The sequence below is a fragment of the Rhinopithecus bieti genome, unplaced genomic scaffold (genome assembly GCF_001698545.2).
Source record: "Rhinopithecus bieti isolate Rb0 unplaced genomic scaffold, ASM169854v2 scaffold_36959, whole genome shotgun sequence".
NCBI lineage: Eukaryota > Metazoa > Chordata > Mammalia > Primates > Cercopithecidae > Rhinopithecus > Rhinopithecus bieti.
In genome coordinates, this window is record NW_016816945.1 from 297431 (window position 1) to 321445 (window position 24015).

Here is a 24015-nt window from a genome sequence, read left to right on the forward strand (position 1 = left end):
CCAGCCTCCAAAACCATGAGTGAAATAAACTTCTTTTCTTTAAATTACCCAGTCTGTGATATTCTGTTACAGCAACTGAAATGGACTAAGACAGAGTCCAATGAAAGGGGTCCTACAAGGGCCAGGAGGATACAGGCACAAACTGGGGCTTTAGCCTGACTAAGGGTGGACTTTTGAAGGTGGAACAGGGACTGAGTGTGCCTCAGAAGCTTCTGCCTTGACTCCAGTAGTTTAAAACACTTTTTATTGATGAAGGACTTCCTCCCTCTGGGAAGAGTCTGCAAATGCCATGAGGCAGGGGCAGGAAGGAAGGCAACATGACTGGGGCAGGAAATTGGGGATCAGTTGCCTTAAGTCTGCTTCATTACAAGGCCACTTGGGTCCTCTAGGACCCAGGCAGAAGTCTTTTCCTGGTCATTGGCTTTGGCATCCAGGACATTTCTCAAGCTTCCTCCTGCCCTAGGAGAGGCCTCAGCTTGAATCCGTCCCTTTGACTTGGGGAAGCACCACCCTGCTTTGGAAGCCAAAAATTTCAATTATGAGGACGCGGTCAAGCCCTGCCCACTCCAGCCAAGAGTCAATGACTGGGGGAGAGGGGAGGGGATGTGAAGAGAGAGTGTCTGGGGCTGGGGGGTGGGTGAGATGCAGAGAGAGAGCCACAGCCGCAGACACAGACAAGCAATGGGATTGGGGGCCCAGCAGGGGTTAAACCGAGCAAAAAACCACCAGCGAGAGGAAAATATGTGCGAAGCATTTTTGTAATTCCTAGCGGATCGGTCCAGCTCCTGCCCAGACGGTCAATGAATCAAAGCCGGGATGGGCCCTACCTGTCAGCAGGCTCTTTCCTGGCCCACTCACTCAGGCCCCACCTCCCAGCGAGCCAGCTGGCACACTCCCATTTCCCTGAAGGACTGTTCTTTGCAGATGGGTGAGAAGCGTGCCATAGGCAAGGCCCAGGCACTGGCGGCCTGTGGGTCCAGAGCTCTCAGCCTCCTCCCCTCCCTGCTTTCCCTGCCCTATCTCAGACAGGAGCCTCACCTGCACCTCCCACTGTAGGGGGTTGAATGGTAGCCCCCCAGAAAAGATATAGCTGAGTCCTAATCCCCAGAATGTGACCTTATTTGGAAAAAGAATCTTTGCAGCTGTAATTCAGTTAAGGATCTTGAAGTGAGATCATCCTGGATTTCTGGGTGAGCCCTAAATGCAAGACAAGTGTCATGAGAGACACAGAAAGGAGAGAAGAGGAGAAGGTCATGTGAAGACAGAGGCTGAGATCGGAGTGATCAGCAGCAAGTCAAGGAACGCTTAGGGCCACCAAAAGCTGGAAGAGACAGGGAAGGCTCCTCCCTCAGAGCCTTGGAGGGAGCACGGCCCTACTGACCCTTTGATTTCTGACTTCTGGCCTCCAGAACAGTGAGAGAATAAATGTCTATTGTTTTAAGCCACTCGGTTCGTGGTAATGTGTTAGGCAGCCTTGGGACACAAACACACCCATATCTTTCCAAGACCTATATGCTACCTGCACCAAATGTGTCCAGATCAGCCTCCATGTGGCTTGGGCTATTCCCTCCTCTGTGTCCTGGACTCGGCCTGCGCTGCTGCAACAGCCTTCAGACCCATCCCCCTGCCTCGAGCCTTCCAGTCTGACTGAACCATCTCCTCACTTCAAAAGCCTTTAAAATGCCTGCTCAAGCTGCTGACTGGGTAAGGCCAACTCCTTGTGGACCTAGTTCCCAGCTTCAAGGCTAACTTCACGTGTGCACAGCCTGGGCAGCTGCCCAGGGCCCTCATGCAGGAATTCTTAATGGTTTTTCAACAAGGGGCCTGACATTTCCATTTTACAAAGCATGTAGCTTGTTCTGTCCAACGGAACCTCTGGGCTCACCTCCCTCACAACCGCTTCCCTTAGGCCATAGTGGTGGCTTGGAGGTCTGTTAAATGTCACAGAACCTTTGTTTAGACTGCCCTTTCTCCTTTGCTATGTAGAAAATTCTGATCCTTCAAGGGCCTGTTCAAATGTCACCTCATCCATCAAGTGCTCTTTGCCTCTTTCAGGTTTGACTCTCCTAAGTCCATCTGAACTTCAATTGCAGGTTTCTTTTTTCTTTTCTTTTTTTTTGGAGACAGGGTCTCACTGTGTCGCCCAGGCTGGAGTGCAATGGCGTGATCTCGGCTCACTGCAACCTCTACCTCCTGGGTTCAAGTGATTCTCCTCCCTCAGCCTCCCAAGTAACTGGGACTACAGGCATGCACCACCACCCTTGGCTAATTTTGCATTTTTAGTAAAGAGGGGGTTTTGCCATGTTGGCTAGGCTGGTCTCAAACTCCTGACCTCAAGTGATCCGCCTGCCCCTGGCCTCCGAAACTGCTGGGATTATAGGTGTGAGCCACTTTACCCGGCTAATTGCAGGTTTCTCCTGGGCTCTAGAATTCACCAGACTCTTCCTTTATAGAATCATGTTTCATAAGGACCTACTGTTTATATTGGCCCCTACTATGCACAGAACACATGATATATACTTTATGTAGGTAATAGCAATAACAGCTTCCATTTATTAAATGCCAATGCCAGGCTACACTAGGTAAAATGAATGGAGCACAGGACAGTTGTGTCTACACCTCTGGGAGCTTAGAGATGCAGAACATTTTTTGTTTTTTGTTATTTTAGAGACTAGGCCTCGTTCTGTCATCCAGGCTGGAGTGCAGTGACACAATTATAGCTCACTGCAGCCTTGAACACCTGAGCTCAGGTGATCTTCCCACCTCAGCCTTCCTAGTACCTAGGACTATAGGTGCACACCACTGAGCCTGGCTAACTTATTTTTTGTAGAGATGGGGTCTCACTATGTTGCCCAGGCTGCTCTCAAATTCCTGGCCTCAAGTGATCCTCCCAACTTGACCTCCCAAAGTGCTGGGATAACAGGCGCGAGCCACCACACCTGGCCAAAATATGGAATCTTGGCCCAACTTCAGACTGCTGGTTTGGAATCTGCATTTCACTGTGATTCTCAGGACATTGTTCATTTCATCAGACGAGAGCTGGTGTGCAGCACCCAGCACAGGGCCAGGGCTCTGACACACTTGGATTTGAATCCTGGCTTTATCTTTTCCAGCTGTGGGAGCTTAGGCAAGTTTCTGAAATTCTCTGTGCCTCAGTTTCCTCATCTGTCACATGATAGCCATTGTAGGAAGCAGATGTGATGATGCCCGCCAGGCTGGGTAAGCAGACCGGGCAGCGGCTGAATGTCAGTGACCAGTCTGCCTCCTCCTACGCTGCCCCCAGGGCTGTCCAATCTTGATCGTCTCTAAAACTCTCATAAGCCCTTCCACATGGAGTAAGGGGAATCCTAGATCTCTTGGAGGCTGCAGAGAAAGTACAGAGATGTGTGGGGGTGTTTTGTCTCCCCAGCCCCCAGAGTCCCCACTCAGTTCAGCCTGCCACATTCTCTGCTTGCCTCCCCTCCCCATTTCCCCACAGGAGGTCCAGCTTCCCAGCAGCAGGGAACCCCCCAAGGGAGGCGCTGAAGGAGGGGGAGCCAGGCGTGAGGTCAGCCCCACGTCAGCCCCTCTCCCTTTCCCCACCGTGGTTGGAAGAGGCCGCTGAGCGGGTGCCAGCCATGGGGGAGGTCTGTCCCTTGCTCCCAGGCCAGACCACAGGCAGCCATGTTGGGCTGCAGCCAGGCCGGGGGGAGGTGTACTCAGCCCCCAAGCTCCTCTCTGTCTGGCCCTCGGGACCCCTCCCGGACCCCAGATCCAAGCAGCCGCCAAGGGCTCTTCCAAGCAGGTGAGGTCATTGTCTCCACCAGACCAGCCTGACGCAAGGAAGTCAGCCACCCACGTGGCAGGATTCATGCACCCCAAGTCCTTTCTCCAAACCACCTCCCCTGCTGGCAACTCTGGGGCCCCCACTTGGTTCCCTCCAAGGGGTCTTCAGGAATTGGCCCCAAGCATCTGCTGGGGGGAAACACAGCTGAGCAGGGGAAGAAAGAAACATGGAAAAGACAGATTCTAGGACCACCCTCCACAGTCCACTTGGGTCCATGAAAAGAACAAGCTCCTGGGGTGACCCGGTGCACAGGCAGGTTCAGGGACCTGTGACTTCGAGCATCGTTTGCTGTCTACGGAACAGCAGGCTGCATCAGCTGGTGTTCATCCTGTGCCCACAGAGATTTTTATCATGGCTTGGCTGAGACTAACCCTTCCTTCTGCTTTTTAGGGTTTCCCGATAATGCCTGGTACCATTTTGGGTGCCCAGAATGTCTTTGCCAAAGGCCTGGGAAGGTTCGTGGCCTCTGGAGCAGAGGATGAGTGCAGGTTCCCTGGTGAGCCCTTGAGGATATTCAAACCTCAGGGAGTCAAAATCACCAGTTCTCGGTCAGAGGCGATCTTGCTTCCAGTGGACGTTTTGCGACGCCCGGAGACAGTTTTGGTTGTCTTGCATAACCGGTGAGGTACTGCTGGCATCTAGAGAGTGGAGGCCAGGGGTGCGGCTAAATATGCCTCAATGCACAGGACAGCCCCCTCCACCGCCAAGAATCATTTTGCCCAAAATGTCAGCTGTGCCGAGGCTGAGAAGCTCTGGTCAAAGGAATCCATCAATTAACCTACCACCTCTCAGCATCTCACCTGCTCTCTGATTATGGTGATAAAGAAGACAGCCGGGCATGGTGGCTCACATCTGTAATCCCAGCACTTTGGGAGCCAAGGCTGGCTGATCACAAGGTCAAGAGATAGAGACCATCCTGGCCAACATGGTGATATCCCATCTCTACTAAAAATACAAAAATTAGCTGGGTGTGGTGATGCGCGCCTGTAATCCCAGCTACTCAGGAGGCTGAGACAGGAGAATTGCTTGAACCCAGGAGGCGGGGGTTGCAGTGAGCTGAGATCATATCACTGCACTCCAGCTTGGTGACACAGCGAGACTGTCTCAAAAAAAGAAGAAGAAGAAGACAAGAACAAGAGCCAGCTCTCTTGAAACGGACTGTGGGGCTCCTCGGCCTCCGACCCCTGTTTGTGTGCATATATGCTTGCAAACACACTTATGCACACTCACGTGACAGCCCAAGAGGCCAATGACAACTGCAAGTTCATACACAGAAGCTTTAGGCAGCCCCTGGATAGCTCAGTGGGTAGGAAGCTAGGAGGCCTTTCCTCCTGGTCTTAGGCAGCCTCCCCCTTGCTGTGCTCTCTGGACATATCCCTTCACCTCTCTGAGACTTGGTTTTCATGAAGTGAGGCTGGTGTAAGAGGATGCAGGCTTTAGAGCCAGACTGCCCTGGGTGTGGGTCCTGGTTCTGTCCCTGACCGGCTATGGGAACCAGGACTCCTGACTTTTCTTCTCTGAGTTCCCATTTCCTCATATGCAAAGTGCAGACCCTGTGTCTCATCTCACAGGGCTGCTGGGAAGACAGATGGGCTAATACAGGGAAGGCACCCAGCCCGGTGTTCCTGCACTATAGAGCATTCCATAATGGCGGCTTTCTTTCCTATTACTGCGAGGTTCACACCAATCCAGTTATGCCCAGGGATTTGCACACTGCTACCCACCAGGCTCGGGTTGCAGATAAAATACAGGACACTAAAGTTCAAGTTTAACTGGCTGTCCTGAATTTTGATTTGCTGAATCCATCCATCTGCCTGTTTTTGTAAAAAAAAACTTTATTGGAACACAGCCACGCTCATTCGTTTACATATTGTCTCAGTTTTTTTGGTGTGTATTATAATAGAATCAAGTAGTCACGACAGAGACCTTGATGGTCCATGAAGGCTAAAATAGTACCTGACCCTTTACAGACAAAGGTTGCTGAGCCCTGGTCTATGTCTGGAAATAATTGCCTGAACGTGGTGGGGTGTGTATCTGGGTCCCATGGAGTAAGTGTCCCCTCTTTTGGGTGGTGGGTAGAGGAGAGGTGTGTAGAGGAAGGTGGGCACTCTGAGTCATCTTAGGAACACAGCCTGCAAGTGACCTGGCCTCGGGATACAGGGGCCTGTGTTCTTTCTTTTTTTTTTCCTTTTTTTTTGAGATTGGGTCTTGCTCTGTTGCCCAGGCTGAAGTGCAGTGGCACCATCACAGCTTACTGCAGCCTAGACCTCCTGGGCTCAAGCAATCCTCCAGGGCCTGGGTTCTTGAGCTAATCCTTTGCTGACTTTCAAATGACTCCGACAGTCTTTTCCGCAGTTCTTTTTTTTTTTCTTTTTGAGACGGAATCTTGCTCTCGCCCAGGCTGGAGTGCAGCTGTGCGATCTTGGCTCTCGGCAACCTCTGCCTCCTGGGTTCAAGCGATTCTCATGCCTCAGCCTCCTAAGTAGCTGGGATTACAGGTGTCCGCCACCATGCCTGATTATTATTATTATTATTATTATTATTATTATTATTGTATTTTTAGTATTTTAGTAGACATGGGGTTTCACCATGTTGGCCAGGCTGGTCTCAAACTCCTGGCCTCCAGTGATCTGCCCACCTTGGCCTCCCAAAGTGCTGGGGTTACAGGTGTAAGCCACCACACCCAGCCTTTTCCCCAGTTCTTACTTCCTTTTTTTGTTTGACAAATTATATTTATATATATTTCTTTCTTTCTTTTTTTTTTGAGGCGGAGTCTCACTCTGTCACCAGGCTGGGACTGCAGTGGCATGATCTTGGCTCACTGCAACCTCTGCCTCCTGGGTTCAAGTGATTCTCCTGCCTCTGACTCCCAAGTAGCTGGGACTACAGGTGCCGGCCACCACACCCAGCTAATTTTTGTATTTTTAGTAAAGACAGGGTTTCACCATGTTGGCTGGGATGGTCTCGATTTCTTGACCTCATGATCTGCTCACCTCGGCCTCCCAAAGTGCTGGGATTACAGGCATGAGGCACCACATCCGGCCTGTTCCACAAATATTTATGAACCGCCTACTATGTTCTAGATGACGGCTGGATGCAGGTTTCAGTCCTTATGTACACAGGGTAGTATCAGTGGGTGACAGAATGCCCTGGAAGAGGACACTATCCCAGAGCCTGGGGAGGGGCTGATTTAGATGGGTGGGTGGGAAAGGGACATTTGAGCAGAGACCTGATGGAGGAGCCTCAGTTTCCCCATCTGCTGCTGCCTCCTCAGGGCTTCCAGGGCTGCTTATGGCAGGAACAGGTTGGCTCTGGCCAACAGACTGCATTTCTCACAAACGCTTTAGAGTAAGACCCCTTGGAGAGGTCACTCCCATGTCACCCTCTGATCCTCGGAGGGGCTGCCACCTGGTGGGGAAGAGGGTGGGACCATGGGAGGTAAGCGGTGAGGAAAGGGGCAGGGAGGAAAGGACCAGTCCTGACCATGGTCAGCAGCACCCTCCCTTCCTTCCTGTGTTCACAGAAGGGGCATCCTGTCCCGAACCCACAGCTGGCCAGGCGGACCTGACCCCAGCCGGAGGGCTGTGCTGTGTGGGCTTCCTGCAGGGTGTAGCTCGGACCCCCTGGACGGCCAGTTGCCCTTGGCAAAATGGGCCAGAGGCTTGCTCCCAGCCTTAGGGAACGGCTTTGACGGGCCCCTCCAAGCCCCTGATCCGGGTGCCCTTGGAGGTAGGTGACGGCCCAGACCTGTGTGGTGGAGGGTGGTGGGGTGACAGCGGTCAATGCATGGCCCCCGAGGCCCCCCGAATGCCAGGCAGCATCGTTTCCTGCTCCACATTCTCTCTTCTGCATAGGAGTTCTCTGGTTTTCTGTAGATGAGTCTCTTCATCGACAGCAAATTTTCTGCTGGACTAATCTGGTGAACAAATTGCCAACAATGATGGCATGAGGCCCTGTCAGGGGTGCCGGTGGCTCCATGGAAACACCACTAGGTCACACATTTACATTTTAATTGGGGCCTTCAGTGCCCTACGGCAAACGAGTGACTAATGGTGGAATTTTAGGCACCGGGGAACATGGGGAGTAAGGCGCCTTGAAATACAGCACATACTTAAAAAATCATCCCTTACAGGTGAATAGGGCTTTGGCGTTTACTAACATAAAACTCATCTCATCTCATCGGCATTCATTGACTTCATTCCATAATAGTTCTACTGGAAAGGCAGTTCTGTTTTTTGTTTTGTTTTGTTTTGTTTTTTTGGAGCAGGATCTCACTCTGATGCCCAGGCTGGAATACAGTGGCGCCATCACAGCTCACTGCAGTCTCTCTCTCTCTCCCTTTTTTTTTTTTTTTTTTTTTTTTTGAGATGGATTCTCGCTCCTGGCGCCCAGGCTGGAGTGCAGTGGCTCGATTTTGGCTCACTGCAACCTCCACCTCCCAGGTTCAAGCAGTTCTCTTGTCTCAGCCTCCCAAGTAGCTGGGATTACAGGCATGTGTCACCACACCCAGCTAATTTTGTATTTTTAGTAGAGATGAGGTTTCACCATGTTGGCCAGGCTGGTCTCAAACTCCTGACCTCAAGTGATTTGCCCACTTCGCCCCCGCAAAGTGCTGAGATTACAGGCGTGAGCCACCACACCCAGTCACAACTCACTGCAATCTTGATCTTCCAGGCTCAAGCAATCCTCCTGCCTTAGCCTCCCCAGTAGCTGAGATCACAGGTGGTTACCACACAGCCATTTTTTTTTTTTTAATTTGTAGAGATGGGGTCTCACTATGNTTTTGAGATGGATTCTCGCTCCTGGCGCCCAGGCTGGAGTGCAGTGGCTCGATTTTGGCTCACTGCAACCTCCACCTCCCAGGTTCAAGCAGTTCTCTTGTCTCAGCCTCCCAAGTAGCTGGGATTACAGGCATGTGTCACCACACCCAGCTAATTTTGTATTTTAGTAGAGATGAGGTTTCACCATGTTGGCCAGGCTGGTCTCAAACTCCTGACCTCAAGTGATTTGCCCACTTCGCCCCCCCAAAGTGCTGAGATTACAGGCGTGAGCCACCACACCCAGTCACAACTCACTGCAATCTTGATCTTCCAGGCTCAAGCAATCCTCCTGCCTTAGCCTCCCCAGTAGCTGAGATCACAGGTGGTTACCACACAGCCATTTTTTTTTTTTTAATTTGTAGAGATGGGGTCTCACTATGTTGCCCAGGCTGGGCAGTTCTTATTTTAGACTTTCATTCAAGTAGTCATTCAGTATCTGGCTCTGTGCCAAGTACTGAACCCTAGGGCGGAAACACAAGATCCCTTCTACAGAGAGGCTATGTGGTTACTATAACACATAAGATAACTATTGGATAGGAGGCAGCAAGGAGAAAATGGAGGCCCAGAGAAGTGGTGGGTGCTCTCGCAAAGATCATACCTCCCTACCCAAGCCTCCTCACTCCTGGTCTGTACTAGCATTGCCCAAAGTGAGTTGTGTTGCTCTCCATTCACAAGGCAGTGCACCAGCATTCAAAGAAAAATCCTGACTTTACATCGAAAAAGTTTGGGAAATAGGTTAAACAAAATGAGAAGAAGTGTTTGTTGCAGGACTTATTAGAGCCTTAAGGGCAGTCAGGTGGGGACAGAGTATGCAGCATGTCTGTGGACTCTTTACCAGCAGCCCTTTCAGGACCCCATTCCATGGACACTGGGAAATGCTGACCCAACCACCTCCTTTAACATCTTTTTTCTTTTCTTTTCTTTTCTTTTTTTTTTTTTTAATGAGACAGAATCTCACTCTGTCTCCCAGACTGGAGGGCAGTGGTGCTATCTTGGCTCACTGTAGCCTCCACCTCCCAGATTCAAGTGATTCTCTTGCCTCAGCCTCACGAGTAGCTGGGACTACAGGCATGCACCATCATGCCAGGCCAATTTTTTGTATTTTTTTTTTAAGCAGAAACAGCATTTCACCATGTTGGCCAGGTTGGTCTCGAACTCCTGGCCTCAAGTGATCCACTCGTCTTGGCCTCTAAAAGTGCTGGGATTACAGGCATAAGCCACTGCGCCCAGCCTCCTTTAACATCTTCAGTAGCTTTCTCACAGGCTGCCACCTGCCTAGCCCACACCAAGGCAGGCGCTGGCTAGATTGTGACTGCAGACCTTTCTCCTCCATCCCTCCACGTCTCCCCTGTGACTTGGGGTTCTGGAACAGAAGGGAAATTGACCAGGCACTGTTCCTCTTGCCCCAAATTGCAGCTTCATCCCACACCTGCCAAGCAAGGGGTTGGAGCTAAACTCTGGGTACTTGGCCCATGGCACCCTCAGAGGGGTCCCTGCAGAGGCCTTACCCACCCCTGGCCTCCCCAGGCCTGGCCCAGGACACAAGTCAAGGGTGGGGCCGGAGCAATCTTTCTAAAACACAAAGCGGCTGACGTAACTCCTGCTTAAACCAACCATGGCTCCCTCGTACCCTCAGGACCAAGTTTGAATCTCAGCCTCATTTTCCCCTGGCTTCCTGCTTTCTGCTCCAGCAAAAATGAACCGATTGTGTCCCTGGGAGATGCTGCGTTTATTCCAGCTTTCCTGGGAAGTCCTTCCCATCCCAGGCATTCCCCCTCACTGGTTTTATTCTTCCTTAGATGTGACTCAACTCAGGTGTCTTTCTTGGGAAAAGCCCCCAGGCACTCCCAGGCTGGCCTCTCCCCGACAGCCTGTGAAGTGATCTTGTGGGTATCCACCTCTCCAGCAGGACCACAGACTTCCGTTCTTCTCCCCGAAGCCTCAGAGTCATGCTGGTGCCCACAAACATATACTGACTCCTATGTGTCAAGGCTGTTCTGGACACATGGGGTTCCCAGGGGGACACCATAGACCCACAGATTGACTGTGTGACCTTGGGCAAGTTCCTAGAGCTCTCTCTGTGCCTGTCTTCCACCTCTGAGGAACAGGCTTACTGTGAGCTGAGAGAGGTTCGACACAGAACAATGTCTGGCCTGCATGAAACAATGCACGTATTGTGCTCTGATGGCAATGGTGGTGTTGGCACAAGAATCTTGGGGCTCCTGAGGATCCCTGTGTCACTGACTGGCTAGCTTTGGGCAAGAGCCTTTGTCCACCTGAGCCTCAGCATTCTCAGCTGCAAAATAAGGTTGTTGAACGGCTGATCCCCATGTAGGTTCAACAGTACCCCCTCCCCAGCCTCCAAGATACGTCTACCTCCTGGAACCCGTGAATGTGACCTCATTGGGAAAAAGGGTCTTTGTAGATGTAACTAAGTTAAGGATCTCTCGATGAGATCATTCTGGAATATCTATGTGGGTCCTCAACCCACAGAAGTGTCCTTATAAGACAATGACAAGTGTCCTTACAAGAGAAAGGGAGAGAGAGGCTTGAGGCATGCAGGGGAAAAGGCCAGGTGAGGACAGAGGCAGAGGCTGGAGTGAGACAGCCATAAGCTCCAGGGCACCTGGAGCCACCCTCCAGAAACCACCTAGAAGAAGCAGGCAAGGATTCTTCCCTGCAGCCTCGAGATGGGTGCGGCCCTGCTGGCACCTTGATTTCAGACTTCTGGCCTCCAGAACTGTGAGTGAATAAATGTCTGTTATTTCAAGCCACCCAGTTTGTGGTAATTTATTATGGCAACCACAGGAAACTAATACAACCCCTAAAGGGCTCTGCCAGCTCCAACAAGAACTGATTCAGAGATTCTCACAAATATCAGAAACGTTTCCCGTGGCCAGCCTCAAGTCTCCCAAAACCTAGAAATCGGACTCTGGAAGGAGAACCCTTATTCCTTCTCTGGGATATTGATCCTGGGATACCAGCCCTTCCTTCTTCATCATTCTGTAATGACCCACCAGTACTCTTGGCAGTTAGCTGGAGGAATCCTTTGGGATGTTTCCTCATGCCTCTTCCCCTTAGTTCAGGCTGTTCCCTATGAGGAAATGCTGTTCCCTGCTGCCTCCATCTGTTACTTGACTACTCAGCCTCCAGATCAGCCCAGGTACTTCCTTCTTAGCAAATCTCCATTTGCCCCGTCTCCAGCTGCCTGGTAGAGTTAATTCTTGGCCCTTGGTCCTTAGTGCTATGTCTTTATTCATTTTTTTTTTTTTTTTTTTTTTTTGAGATAGAGTCTTGCTCTGTCGACCAGGCTGGAGTGCAGTGGTACAATGATCATAGCTCACTGTAATCTCAAACTCCTGGGCTCAAGCAATCCTCCCATCTCAACCTCCTCAGCAGTTGGGACTACAGGCATGTGCCACATGCCTGTCGAATTATTTTAGAGACAGGGTCTCACTCCATTGCCTGGGCTGGTCTCAAACTCCTAGTCTCAAGCGATCCTCTCACCTTGGCCTTCCAAGGGCTGGGGGTTATAGTCTCGAGCCACCATGCCTGGCCCATCTTTCTGTTATCAGTGTCTAATTCAATCCTGACTCAAGAGCAATCACTCAACCCACGTGTGTTCACGGGAAGGTGGGCTCCCATAGAAAAGCCCCAGTTTCCACATTAAAAGGGCAAGCCCAGCTTTGCCCTGGCTACTCAGTGGATGGCGTGGGAGCCCCTGATAGTGAAGCTGAGAACTCCGGCTTCAGCCACTTGCAAGTGACTCCACCTCTCTGAGCCTCAGTTCCTCAATCAGTAAAAAAAGGAAAGGAATGCATGGTAAACCTCAAAACGATGAGAAAATGCTTGTGAGTCTTTTCAGAGCTCTGACCTTGCGACAGTGGCTCTCCTGAGGCTGTGGCCACCGCTGTCAGTCTGGGACCAGACCTGGGGTGTCTCCATTCAGGGCTCTGTCATCCAAACACCGCAGGGTCTGACCGGGTGTGCTCATGTCCCTGGTCTGTAACCCTTTCTGGGGTAATGAGTTCCATAAGTTTATCTTTGCTGGGTACTGTAAATTCCTGTTTACCAGCGGACCCACAGAAATAAATAGAATACTCGGATGACCAGAATTTTCCATCTCAGCATGTTCGAGGATAGCCCGAGTCACAGCTCTCACCCCTAGCCTTGCAGGGCCCTGAGGACATCCTGTAAACCTGTGATGCTCCTCACCATTAGGTATGGTCAGTTCCAGAATCACAGATCACAGCAGCCACGAGGACCTCAGAGAAACGTTGGGAGTTTCCAACCGGGCTCTGAGAAGCTCTGTGGGGCTGGGAGGTGACTCAGGCCCACTCTGAGGTGGGTTTTTTCGGTTGTTCTTTGGGACAGAGAATTGCTCTCTCACCCAGGCTGGAGTGCAGTGCCACAATCTCAGCTCACTGCAAACTCTGCCTCCTGGGCTCAAACAATCCTCCCACCTCAGCCTCCGGAGTAGCTGGGACTACAGCCACGCACCACTGCACTCCCCCTAATTTTTGTATTACTTTTTTTGTAGAGATGGGGTCTCACCATGCTGCCTATGGCTGGTCTCGAACTCTTGGACTCAAGTGATCTGCCTGCCCTGGCCTCCCAAAGTGCTGGGATTACAGGCGTGAGCCACTGCACCCGGCCTTGGGATGGGGTTTTACATATGTGATATTACATAAGATTTTCCTTTAAGAAGCAAGGACTTCTTCTGCTAAAACCAAAATAAAAACACCCAAAAAGCTTGGAAACCGCCAACATAGTTCAAATCTTCCTCAGTCTACTAAAGAAACCCCACAAAGACAGCCTCACAAAGGGCAGTGGGCTTCCTGCCAGCCCATGCTGTGGCTCCCACTTAATCAGAATATTCAGTTAACATGAACGCCCTCTGCCTGACCATTTCCCCGTGGGACTTCCCTTGTTTCCCCTAAAGCGTCCTCCTTCTGGCTTTGAAGACAGAGACCAGCTCGGGTATCTGGGGTTTGATGAACGCGGCTGTGGTCACCCTCATTATCCAGGTCATTTCCTCCTACACGGGAGGCTCCTGCCCACACGTCCTGCCCCTCGTCCTTCCGGTGGACACTGTGGGCCTCTGGGTTAGAGACCTGTGCACGGAGGAGCTGGACAGTGGGCTGCTTCCCAGGGGTGCATTCAGGGGACGCGAGGGCTGCAGAGTCAGGCAGCCCTGGCTGACCAGGGCCAGTTCACTGATGCCCCTGAGCCGATGTGTCTGCCTTGGTCCCTTAGTACATGCGTGTTGAATCCCTACTATGTGGGGATCCAGAGTTGAACAAGAGACAAGGGGCCCTCCAGGAGCCCAGCATCCAGTGGGAAGGCAGACATGGAGACCCTAGACATGGTGCTGTTTAGGGGAGCACAGGGGTCCTGGAATATAATAAAAGAGAGGTGTGAATGGGATGGATGGGGGAAGGATGCAGGGAGGGCCTGCAGCGGGTGGGAGGGACACCATCCGGAATGTAAGGAGTTGGAGTAAACCCGGCCAAGGAGTGGGAGAGGGTTACGTAAGAAGAGGTGCCAACCCAGGCAGTTACTACATTAAAGGGCACGATGCATCCAAGACTCTTAGCAGCATACAGGCCACATGGGCTCAAAAAATGAGTGACTCTTGTGGTTCCTTGTGTAGAATGACAGAATCCTAGGATCTCAGGGAGTCTTAAAGGTCGTCTAAGCCAAAACTTCTTAACTGGGGGCGATTCTGCCCCAGGGCACACTTGACAATGTCTGGAAACATTTTTGGCTGTCACAGTTGGGGATGCTGCTGGCATCTGGCTATAGACAGCAGGGATGCGGCTGAATATCCTACAATGCCAAGGGCAGTCCCCACCTCCAAGAGTGTGGATCGTGCTGAGGTTGAGGAGCCCGGTGCTAGGGTAACCTCCCTCATAGAATCTGCTCCCCTCTGCACTACCTCTTCTACCACCTGGTTGTCAGGCCTGCATTTGAATGCCCCCAGTGATGGGGAGCTCACCACCCCGCAGGCAATGCATTCTATCTGTAACTGGCTCAGTGTATTCAGAATGCTCCTTTCCATAATGAACTGAATCCCTTCTCTGTGTTCCTATAACCTCCTAGGGCATTTGTCCTTGTTCTACCCTTGGGGCCACCCAGAACTAGCCTAATTCAGCTTCTACCTAAAAGGCTTTCAAATATTTGATGGTGTGTTTGTGAATCTTTCCTGCTCCAGCCTGAACACCCTCCATGTGACCCAGGAGGTTTGGCTTGGGGTGTCAGACTGGTCTCCACCTGTGTGAAAAGCACAAGGACCCCAATTACCCCAGCTTGGGAGTCAACGGGGCCAGAGGAAAGCAAAGAGGTGGGTGGTGATGCCCAGGCCCCAGGAGCCCAACATCCCCATGGTTCTCCTGCCTGCTCCGTGATGCTGCTTCTCCAAGCCTCAGTTTTATCTCCTGTCAAATGGGTTATAAGGACACCCACCCGGCCTTTTGCACTCAGTGCTGTGAGGCTCAAGGAGGTAAGTAATGAGAAGGTGCTTCAGAAAGGTGAAAACACTGCACAAGAGGTTGATATCCTCACCATACAAGAGGTTAATATCATCATGCCCGCGGTACTGCCATCCCTTAGGTCTGCGTGGCCAGGTGTTTTCATGCACATTGCTTTGTCTTCCTCCAGTGCACACCCTGTGCTCCCTGACAGCAGAGGTAGAGCAGCACTGGCAGTCCCCATTTTACAGATGAGCTAACTGAGCCTCAGAGACTGCAAATCACACGTGGTGGGGCCAAAAGGCTGAACCCTCCAAAAAGCCAAAAGGAGACCCCGTGACTCCAAATTCAGGACCCATTAGTGCCAGGGCCATGGCGACTCAGGGAGGCCAAGAGAGTATCAGGGCCGAGGAGACAGGAGGCTGGTGGCACCACTGGGGACCGTCACCAGGGCCTGCTCCTCCTCCACACACACTTCTTGTGCCCCTTCAAAGCTGCCTGCGGTTGGGTTCCGCAAGCCTGATGGGTGGCATGGCCATGGGCCATGGCCGGTGTGGCCCACGCCCAGGGCACCTGCTCCTCTCTCACACCTACCCTCCTCTCTCGCTTCCTCTCGCGGCTTGGGTTTCCTTCCTCCCTTCAAAGCTCACAAGTTCTCTTCTCTAGAGGCCACTTTCTTTTTTTTTCTTGGAATCTGCCCAGGGAGAGACACCTGTGTTTCTGTTTCGATTCTTCCCCAGGCACTTGTGTTTCCCGGGGAGGCCTGGGGGTAGCGGGGGCGTGGCCCCTGGACAGCAGGTCCAGCTCTATGACCACCAAGGCCATAGAGGCCTCGGTCCCTCTGTCTCCAGGCCCTGACACCCGACGACGCCCCCTCCTCCTGATTCCCCATCCGCCCTCCATTTTGCCCTCCTCACTCCAACCTGAGCCCCAGAGACTCTTAGCCTCAGAGATGGAAGGGCTTTTGTTAGAACCCAGACCCAGAGAGGGGCAAGGGCTTGCTTGAAGAAACATAGGGAGTAGAGGTAGATGTGGGGGGACTGTCCTTCCCACCACACCAGGCAGGATTCTCCTCCGTCACTCCTCCACCTCCACCCACCTACCTACCTACCTTCCTTCCTTCCTTCCTTCCTTCCTTCTTTCCTTCCTTCTCTCCCTCCTTTCTTCCTTCCTTCCCTCCTTTCTTCTCTCTCTGTCTCTGTCTCTCTCTCTCTCTGTCTCTGTCTCTCTCTTTCTCTCTCTCTCTCTCTTTCTTCCTTCCAGGGCCTTATTCTGTCACCCAGGCTGAGTGCAGTGGTACAATCATAGCTTACTGCAGCCTCCAACTCCTAGCCTCAAGACATCCTCCCATTCCCTAAGTAGGCTTCCACCCTTTTCACCTGTGACATCTTCTTCTGCCTCTTGCTTTCTTGCCTGAATCATTTTTCAGGACTCAGCCCAATGGCACCTGCTCCAGGAAGCCTTCCTGGATTGCCTCTCCTTTCACCCAAACTCCCTAGGCTGAGAGGTGTCCCCCTCTCTTCCCATAGCATTGTACTAACATGGCCTTTTGAGGAAAACTTATTTTCACTCCTGAGCTCAGACACCTGTCCTCAGCCAGCCATGCTCACCAGGCCGTCTCCCCACGCCCTGCCTGTGCCTGCTGTATTATGACAGGAATCGTTTACTTCTCTGTCCTCCCCGACCTGTGAGTTTCTCAAAGCCTGCACCTTCACCCTTTTCTTTTTTCAACAGCTGTATTGAGAGAGAATTCACACACTGTAAAGTTCACCCATTTAAAAGTGCAGAATTCAGTGGTTTTTAGTGTATTCACTGATATGTGCAACCACAGTCAATTTTAGAACATTGTTACCACTGCAAAAAGAGAGCTTAGGCCAGGTGCAGTGGCTCACGCCTGTACTCCCAACACTTTGGGAGGCTAAGGAAGAGGATTGTTTTAGCCCAGGAGTTCAAGACCAGCCTGGGCAACATAGCAAGACCCCCATCTCTACAAAAAGAAAAAAAAAAAAACTAGCCTGGCATAGTGGTGGGTTCCTGTGACTCCAGCTACTCAGGAGGCTGAGGTGGGAGGATGTCTTGAGGCTAGGAGTTGGAGGCTGCAGTAAGCTATGATTGCACCACTGCACTCAGCCTGGGTGACAAAATAAGGCCCTGGAAGGAAGAGAGAGAGAGGGAGAGAGAGAGAAACAGAGAGAGAGACACAGAGAAAGGAAGGAAGGAAGGCAGGGAGGAAGGGAGGGAGGAAGGAGAGAGAGAAAGAAAAGAAAGAAGGAAGGAAGGAAGGAAAGAAAGAAAGAAGAAAGAAAGAAAGGAAGAAAGAAAGAAAGAAAGAGAGGGAAAGAAAGAGAGAAAGGAAGGAAGGAAGAAAGACAGAGAGAAAGAAAGAAAGAAAGAAGAAAGAAAGAAAGAAAGATAGAAAGAAAGAAAAAAGAAAGAAAGAAAGGAAAAGAAGAAAGAAGAAAGAACCTATACCCTTTGGCTATCACCCCCCAAGCTCACCCCCAACCACAAGCAACCACTGATGTTTCTGTTTTTATGAATTTTCCTATCCTAGATATTTCACACACAGAACGTCTACATGGAATTACAGCATGTGGCCTGTGGGGACTGGCTTCTTTCACCTGCATAGTGTTTGCAAAGTTCACGCGTGTTGTAGCATGGGTGGGACTTCATTCCATGTTACGGCTGGATAACATTCCACTGTATGGATATTCTACATTTTGTTTTTCCATGGGGGTTGTTTCCACATTTTGCCCGTTATGAATAGTGCCGCTGTGAACATTCGTGTTCCTGTCTGTGTGTGTGCCTGCGTTTTCCTTTCTCAGGTGCATATGGAGGAGTGAGGTTGCTGGGTCATGTGGCAACTCTGTCTAATTGCTTGAGGAACTCACAGGCTGTTACGCAGTGGCTGTGCCATTCCACATTCCCACCAGCAGTGGACAGAGGTTCTGGTTTCTCCACATCCTGCCTATCTCTTGCGTTATGTGACTTTATTATTTATTTATTTTATTTATGTTTTATTTTTTAGAGACTGGGTCTTGCTATGTTGCCCAGGCTGGTCTTGAACTCCTGGCCTCAAGATATCCTCCTGCCTCAGCCTCTCAAAGTGCTGAGATTACAGACGTATACTACCATGCCTGGCCTTTTGTGACTTTGATTCTAGCCACAGCTGGTAGGTATAAAGTGGTGAGTCTTTTTATTTATTTATTTTTTTGAGATGGAGTCTCTCTCTGTCACCCAGGCTAGAGTGCAATGGTGCAGTCTCGCCTCACTGCAACCTCTGCCTCCCGGCTTCAAGCGATTCTCCTGCCTCAGTCTCCCAAGTAGCTGGGATTACAGAGGTGTGCCACCACACCTCTGGCTGATTTTTGTATTTTCAGTAGAGACGAAATTTCACCATGTTGACCAGGCTGGTCTTGAACTCCTGACCTCAGGAGATCCATCCTCCTCAGCCTCCCAAAGTGCTGGGATTACAGGTGTGAGCCACTGTGCCTGGCCTAGAAGTGGTGAGTCTTATTTCTTTTATTTGTAAGGGGTGAGGCCTGGCTGTGGAACTGTCAAGGCAGACCTGGGGCTGGAAGCCCCACTCTTTAGTGCTGGGGGACTTTGGGCAAGGTCCTTTCCTCCCTGCAGTGCTTGTCACTGTCTTCCGTGGAGTGGGACCCTGGTAGATGGATGTGAATGTGAAGTACTCAGCATGTTGCTGGCCTGCAGCCCATGATCATCCACGTGAACCTCAGTAACAGTGACAATGATCACTCGGAGAGCCTTGCAGGGCTCTGGTGCCCAACTGGCCTCCTGGGTGTAGGTGGAGGAGAACAGTGGCTGGCGTGCCCCAGGGAGGACACCAACCGAGGGCCTGGGCTGGATGGGAAGGTACCTAGGGAGACACTCCCAGCCTCCTGTTCACAGGCCCCTTGGCCAAAGCCCCTTGGAGGCCAGCTCTTGTCAAGCCTGGGGAGCAGTTTTCTTTATACGACTGTTCTGAGACTCAGCACATATGAGCTTTCTCCTGATGGTTCAAATTAGAAAGCAGTTGATGCATTCTAGAAAACCCAGGGAAAAACATTATTGTTGGAGGCCAGTCTTCTTGTTGGCAGAGCTGACTGCCCTGGCCTGGCATTCCAGAGAACAAAAACCTTCACTGGCAGAATCAGAGCCTTCCCGTCGGGGGCTCCCCTCCTCCCCTCCCTCTCTCCCTCTCACCCACCCGCCCTGGGCCTGACAAAGCACTGGCTGCCGTATGGGAGCCGGGACAAGATTCCTCTGGCTGTTCAGGCTCGTCCACCCCGGCAGCATGTTGGTGAACTGAAGTCTGACTCAACTCTTGGCCTAGCAAGGGCCTGGCTGTGTGGCGCAGTGCAAAGGTGGTGCCCTCTGGAGAAAGGGGAAAGCCAGTGGGGACGGAAAAAGACCAGGAGGAAGGTGGTCACAGGCTGACCGGACACTGAGCTCAGGAAAGGGGAGATGGTGTTGCCATTTTACAGGTGAGGAAATTGAGGCTCAGAGAGGTGAGGTCACCTGCCCACAGTCACACAGCCAGAAAATGGTGATGTGAGGCCTGGACCTCAGGCTGGCTCTGAGGGCCCCACGTTTCCTTTTCACACTGATAATAAGAGTCAAAGTGCTTCGTGAACCAAAAGGCATGGCAGAAACGTGCAGGATTTTATTTTTATTTATTTTTATTTTGAGACAGTCTCACTCTGTCACCTAGGCTAGAGTCCAGTGGCATGATATCAGATCACTGCAACCTCTGCTTCCCAGATTCAAGCAATTCTCCTGCCTCAGTCTCCCGAGCAGCTGGGATTGCAGGCGCTCACCACCACGTCCGGTTAATTTTTTGTATTTTTAGTAGAGACAGGGTTTTACCATTTTGGCCAGGCTGGTCTTGGATTCCTGACCTCAAGAGATCTACCCGCCTTGGCTTCCCAAAGTGCTGGGATTACAGGCGTGAGCCATCATGCCCGGCTATGTGTGGGATTTTAAAAATCTTTCTTATTGCTGTTTTTCTTACCTGAGTCTGCCCTTCCTCCACTCCTACCTCCCCAACCCAGAGTGGCCAGGGGAGGTGGGCAGAAGATGCTGGAGAGGCCTCCCTTCCAGCTGGCCATCAGCCTTGTGTGGCTTCTGCTTGGCCACCAACAGTTAGAGGCCGGTGACTGGGGCTGCCTTATCTCTGGCCTCCAGGGCAGCAGGCCCATACTCTGAGAAGCCCAGCTTCAGATGAGCAGTGGCGACTGGCAGGGTCTGCAGTGCCCCGATAAAGGCTCTTTGGCACGCGACGGGAGCAGATGATGTCCCCTCACGCCCTCCTCCTTCACCCTTCCCTTACTGTCCTAGCTCCTGATGCTCCGTCCCCTTCCTCAGAAGGACAGGCACTCCCAGGGCCCAGGCCACTGGGACTCAGCGGGTCCCAATCCCCAATAACCAGTTCCCATTCTAGGCAGTCCCCACTTCACTTGGGTGTGAGCCAGTCCTGGTTCTGACCCACAGCCACAGAATGGCCAAGGGGTGTGGGTGCCTTAGTTCCTCACCCTGAAATGAGGCTACTCTCGTCTCCACCCCATGGGTTGTCCGATCAAGTCATGTAACATGGAGTTTTTGGGTTTTTGGTTTTTGAAACAGGGTCTCACTCTGTTGTCCAGGCTAGAGTGCAGCGGCACAATCATGGCTCACTGCAGCCTCAACCTCCTGGGCTCAGGTGATCCTCCCACCTCAGCCACCTGAGTAGCTGGGACTACAGGCCCATGCCACCACACCTGGCTAATTTTTAAAATTTTTTGCAAAGATGAGATCTTGTTGTATTGCCCAGGCTGGTCTTGAACTCCTGGACTCAAGCGATCCTCCTGCTTCGGCCTCCCAAAGTGCTGAGATTACAGGAGCGAGCCTCCGCACCCAGCCAGGTAACACGTGTGTTGCATATCAGAGGCTGGCCTGTGGGTAAGTGCTCCATAAATGATCACGTTCCTCGTTCATTTCCCCAGCCATGTGCCTTAGCCGTACTGGTCCCCTCGCATGGAATTCCTCTTCTTCTACTTTGGTCTTTTCAAACTGGCCCCTCTTTTAAGACTGAGTCTGAATCTCACCTTCTCCACAAGGCCATCCCGACTTCCCTGGTCACTATCACCTCCCTGGGTTTCCCCCTCTTACAGCACTTGCAATCGACCCCTTCAGGGAATAAATGAAAGACTGGAAGGAGGTACTCTGAGGGGTTAACCAGGGCTACTCAGGGTGGTGAGCTATAAATGATCTTGGCTTTCCCCCCGTGTGTGTGTGTGTGCGCGCGCGCGTGCATAGAGGCACACACGCATGCACAGGTGAGTCCTACCTTTCTGCATTCTGCACAATTTACATATGCAATTAGAAAAAAATTCCAAATAAATGCTATCGTTAAGAAGGATCTGCTGCACTGGTTGACAGCTTCATGGAAAGGTGGAGCCTTTTGGTTTGTTTTTGTTTTTTTGAGATGGGGTTTCACTCTTGTTGCCCAGGCTGGAGTGCAGTGGCATGATCTCGACTCTCTGCAACCTCCCCCTCTTGGGTTCAAGTGATTCTCCTGTCTCAGTCTCCAGAGAAGCTGGGATTACAGGTGTGTACCACCACACCTGGCTAATTTTTGTATTTTTAGTAGAGACGGGGTTTCACGATGTTGACCAGGCTCGTCTTGAACTCCTGACCTCAGGTGATCCACCTGCCTCAGCCTCCCAAAGTGCTGGGATGACAGGCGTGAACCATCGTGCCCAGCTTAGCCTTGAGCTTTTTACCACAGCGTCGATTATGACCGTCCAGGCAGCGGGGTCTCACCCCTGATCCCTGGTGGCCACCTGCTCATCCTGAGGGATGGAGCTACAATTCAAACTCCATTGAGTGCGATGTTCACTGACTCACCAGCCTCAGTCCCGTCTGCTCCAGCCCCAGAGAACACCTACCACAAACCGTCTGAGGTTTCTGCAGAGTCCTCGTTCACATTCCCATCTCAGTGGTTCAAGCTGCTTTCCATCCCCTGCCATGCCTGCCCCAAAGACTCCCTGAGCCCTGGTTCTTCTTTGGTGCTTTGCTGGCTGCCTTGGGTTGCTAATTATCCACCTCCCTGCTAGACTGTATGCTCCTTAAGAGCAGGGCATACTTCCGACACCTCCCTGCTTCCCAGCTCCTGGCACGGTGCCCAGCTCATGGCAGGGCAGGTGGTCAGGGAGAAGCTGAGTATGGGAATCCTAAGAATCACAACTCTGGTTACCATGACAATGACGGCAGCTGCCATTTACTGAATGCTGATGTTGAGCCTTTATCTGCTCAACTCTTTACCTGGATTACATCACGTAACCCTCTCCATGTTCCCTTGCAACCCAGAGACTAAGGTGCTATTGAATGCATCTTACAGTGGAGAAAAGGCCACCAGGAAAGGAGGGCCGGGAGCTCAGATGCTGCCTTTTCCTGCCTCAGTTTCCTCCTCTGTAGAGGGCCCTGACATCTGCTTTCCTTCCCTCCTTCCAGGTGGTTGTGAGGGTCAAACACTACAGTTAGCATGTTGTCACATGCAAACGTCAGCACAGACGCAGCATGTGGATTAAATGCTTACTGGAGGCCCCATCTAAGCCCAGCAACCTGGGGAGAAACGATAACTTATTTTTTTTTTGAGATGGGGGTCTCACTCTGTTGCCCAGGCTAGAATACAGTGGCACAATTATGCCTTACTTCAGCCTCTACCTCCCAGGCTCAAGTAATCCTCCCACCTCAGCATCCCAAGTAGCTGGGACTACAGATGCATGCTACCAAACCTGGATAAAATCTTTTTTTTTTTTTTTTCTGTAGATACGAGGTTTTGCTATGCTGCCCAGGCTGGTCTTGAACTCCTGGACTCAAGCAATTCTCCTGCCTCAGCCTTCTAAAGTGCTGGATTACAGGCATGTGCCTTCGCACCTGGCCAGAAATGGGAACTTTTTTGTTGTTTGTTTTTGAGACGGAGTCTCGCTCTGTCACCCAGGCTGGAGTGCAGTGGTGTGATCTTGGCTCACTGTAAACTCTGCCTCCTGGGTTCACGCCATTCTCCTGCCTCAGCCTCCCGAGTAGCTGGGACTACAGGTGCCCGCCACCATGCCTGTCTAATTTTTTTTTTTTTTGTACTTTTAGTAGAGACGGGGTTTCACCATGTTAGCCAGGATGGTATCGATCTCCTGACCTCGTGATCTGCCCACCTCGGCCTCCCAAAGTTCTGGGATTACAGGCGTGAGCCACTGCGCCCAGCCCAGAAATGGGAACTTCTAACTTGGCCTTCCCGTTTACTCTTTAAGGATAATAGTGAAAGTGAAGATGTTCGTAGCAGCCTTAGTTCTGACTGAGAGGGTTCAGACACAGGGCAGGACAGTGCTGGCCCACCTCTCCTGGAACCCCCATCCCCACTCTTCTCCTCCTCTCTCACCAGTGCCGGCTACACCGGCCATCTTTCCATCCTAGTCATATCCAAGCCTCTGCCCAGACTGTGGAATTCCAGGCACTTGGAACGCTCTCCACCCTCAGCTCCCTGATTCCTGCCATCCGCAAGCTGCCACTGAGACGGCAGCTCTGGAGGCAGCCTTATTCACCCTGGGTTTAGGCAGACAGAGCCTTATGCCTTCTCCCCAGTGGCACTCATCTTTGCTTTAATGAAACAATTAATTGCACAATGATGTCTGCCTCTCCTACCTGGTCAAAGCCTCCCTGGGGGCAGAAAGGACACCATCCTGCTCTTACTCTGTCCTAGGGCCAGACGCTTGGCAGGGCGCCCAGGTGGGTTTCAGCAAATGCTCACTAAGTGGGAGTGGATGAATGAATGCAAGAGAGAATACATGGATGTTCCATTCAGCCCCTCCCTCACCAAACTCAGCCCACACGCGCTGTGAGTCTGTCTGGGTCCGGTGGA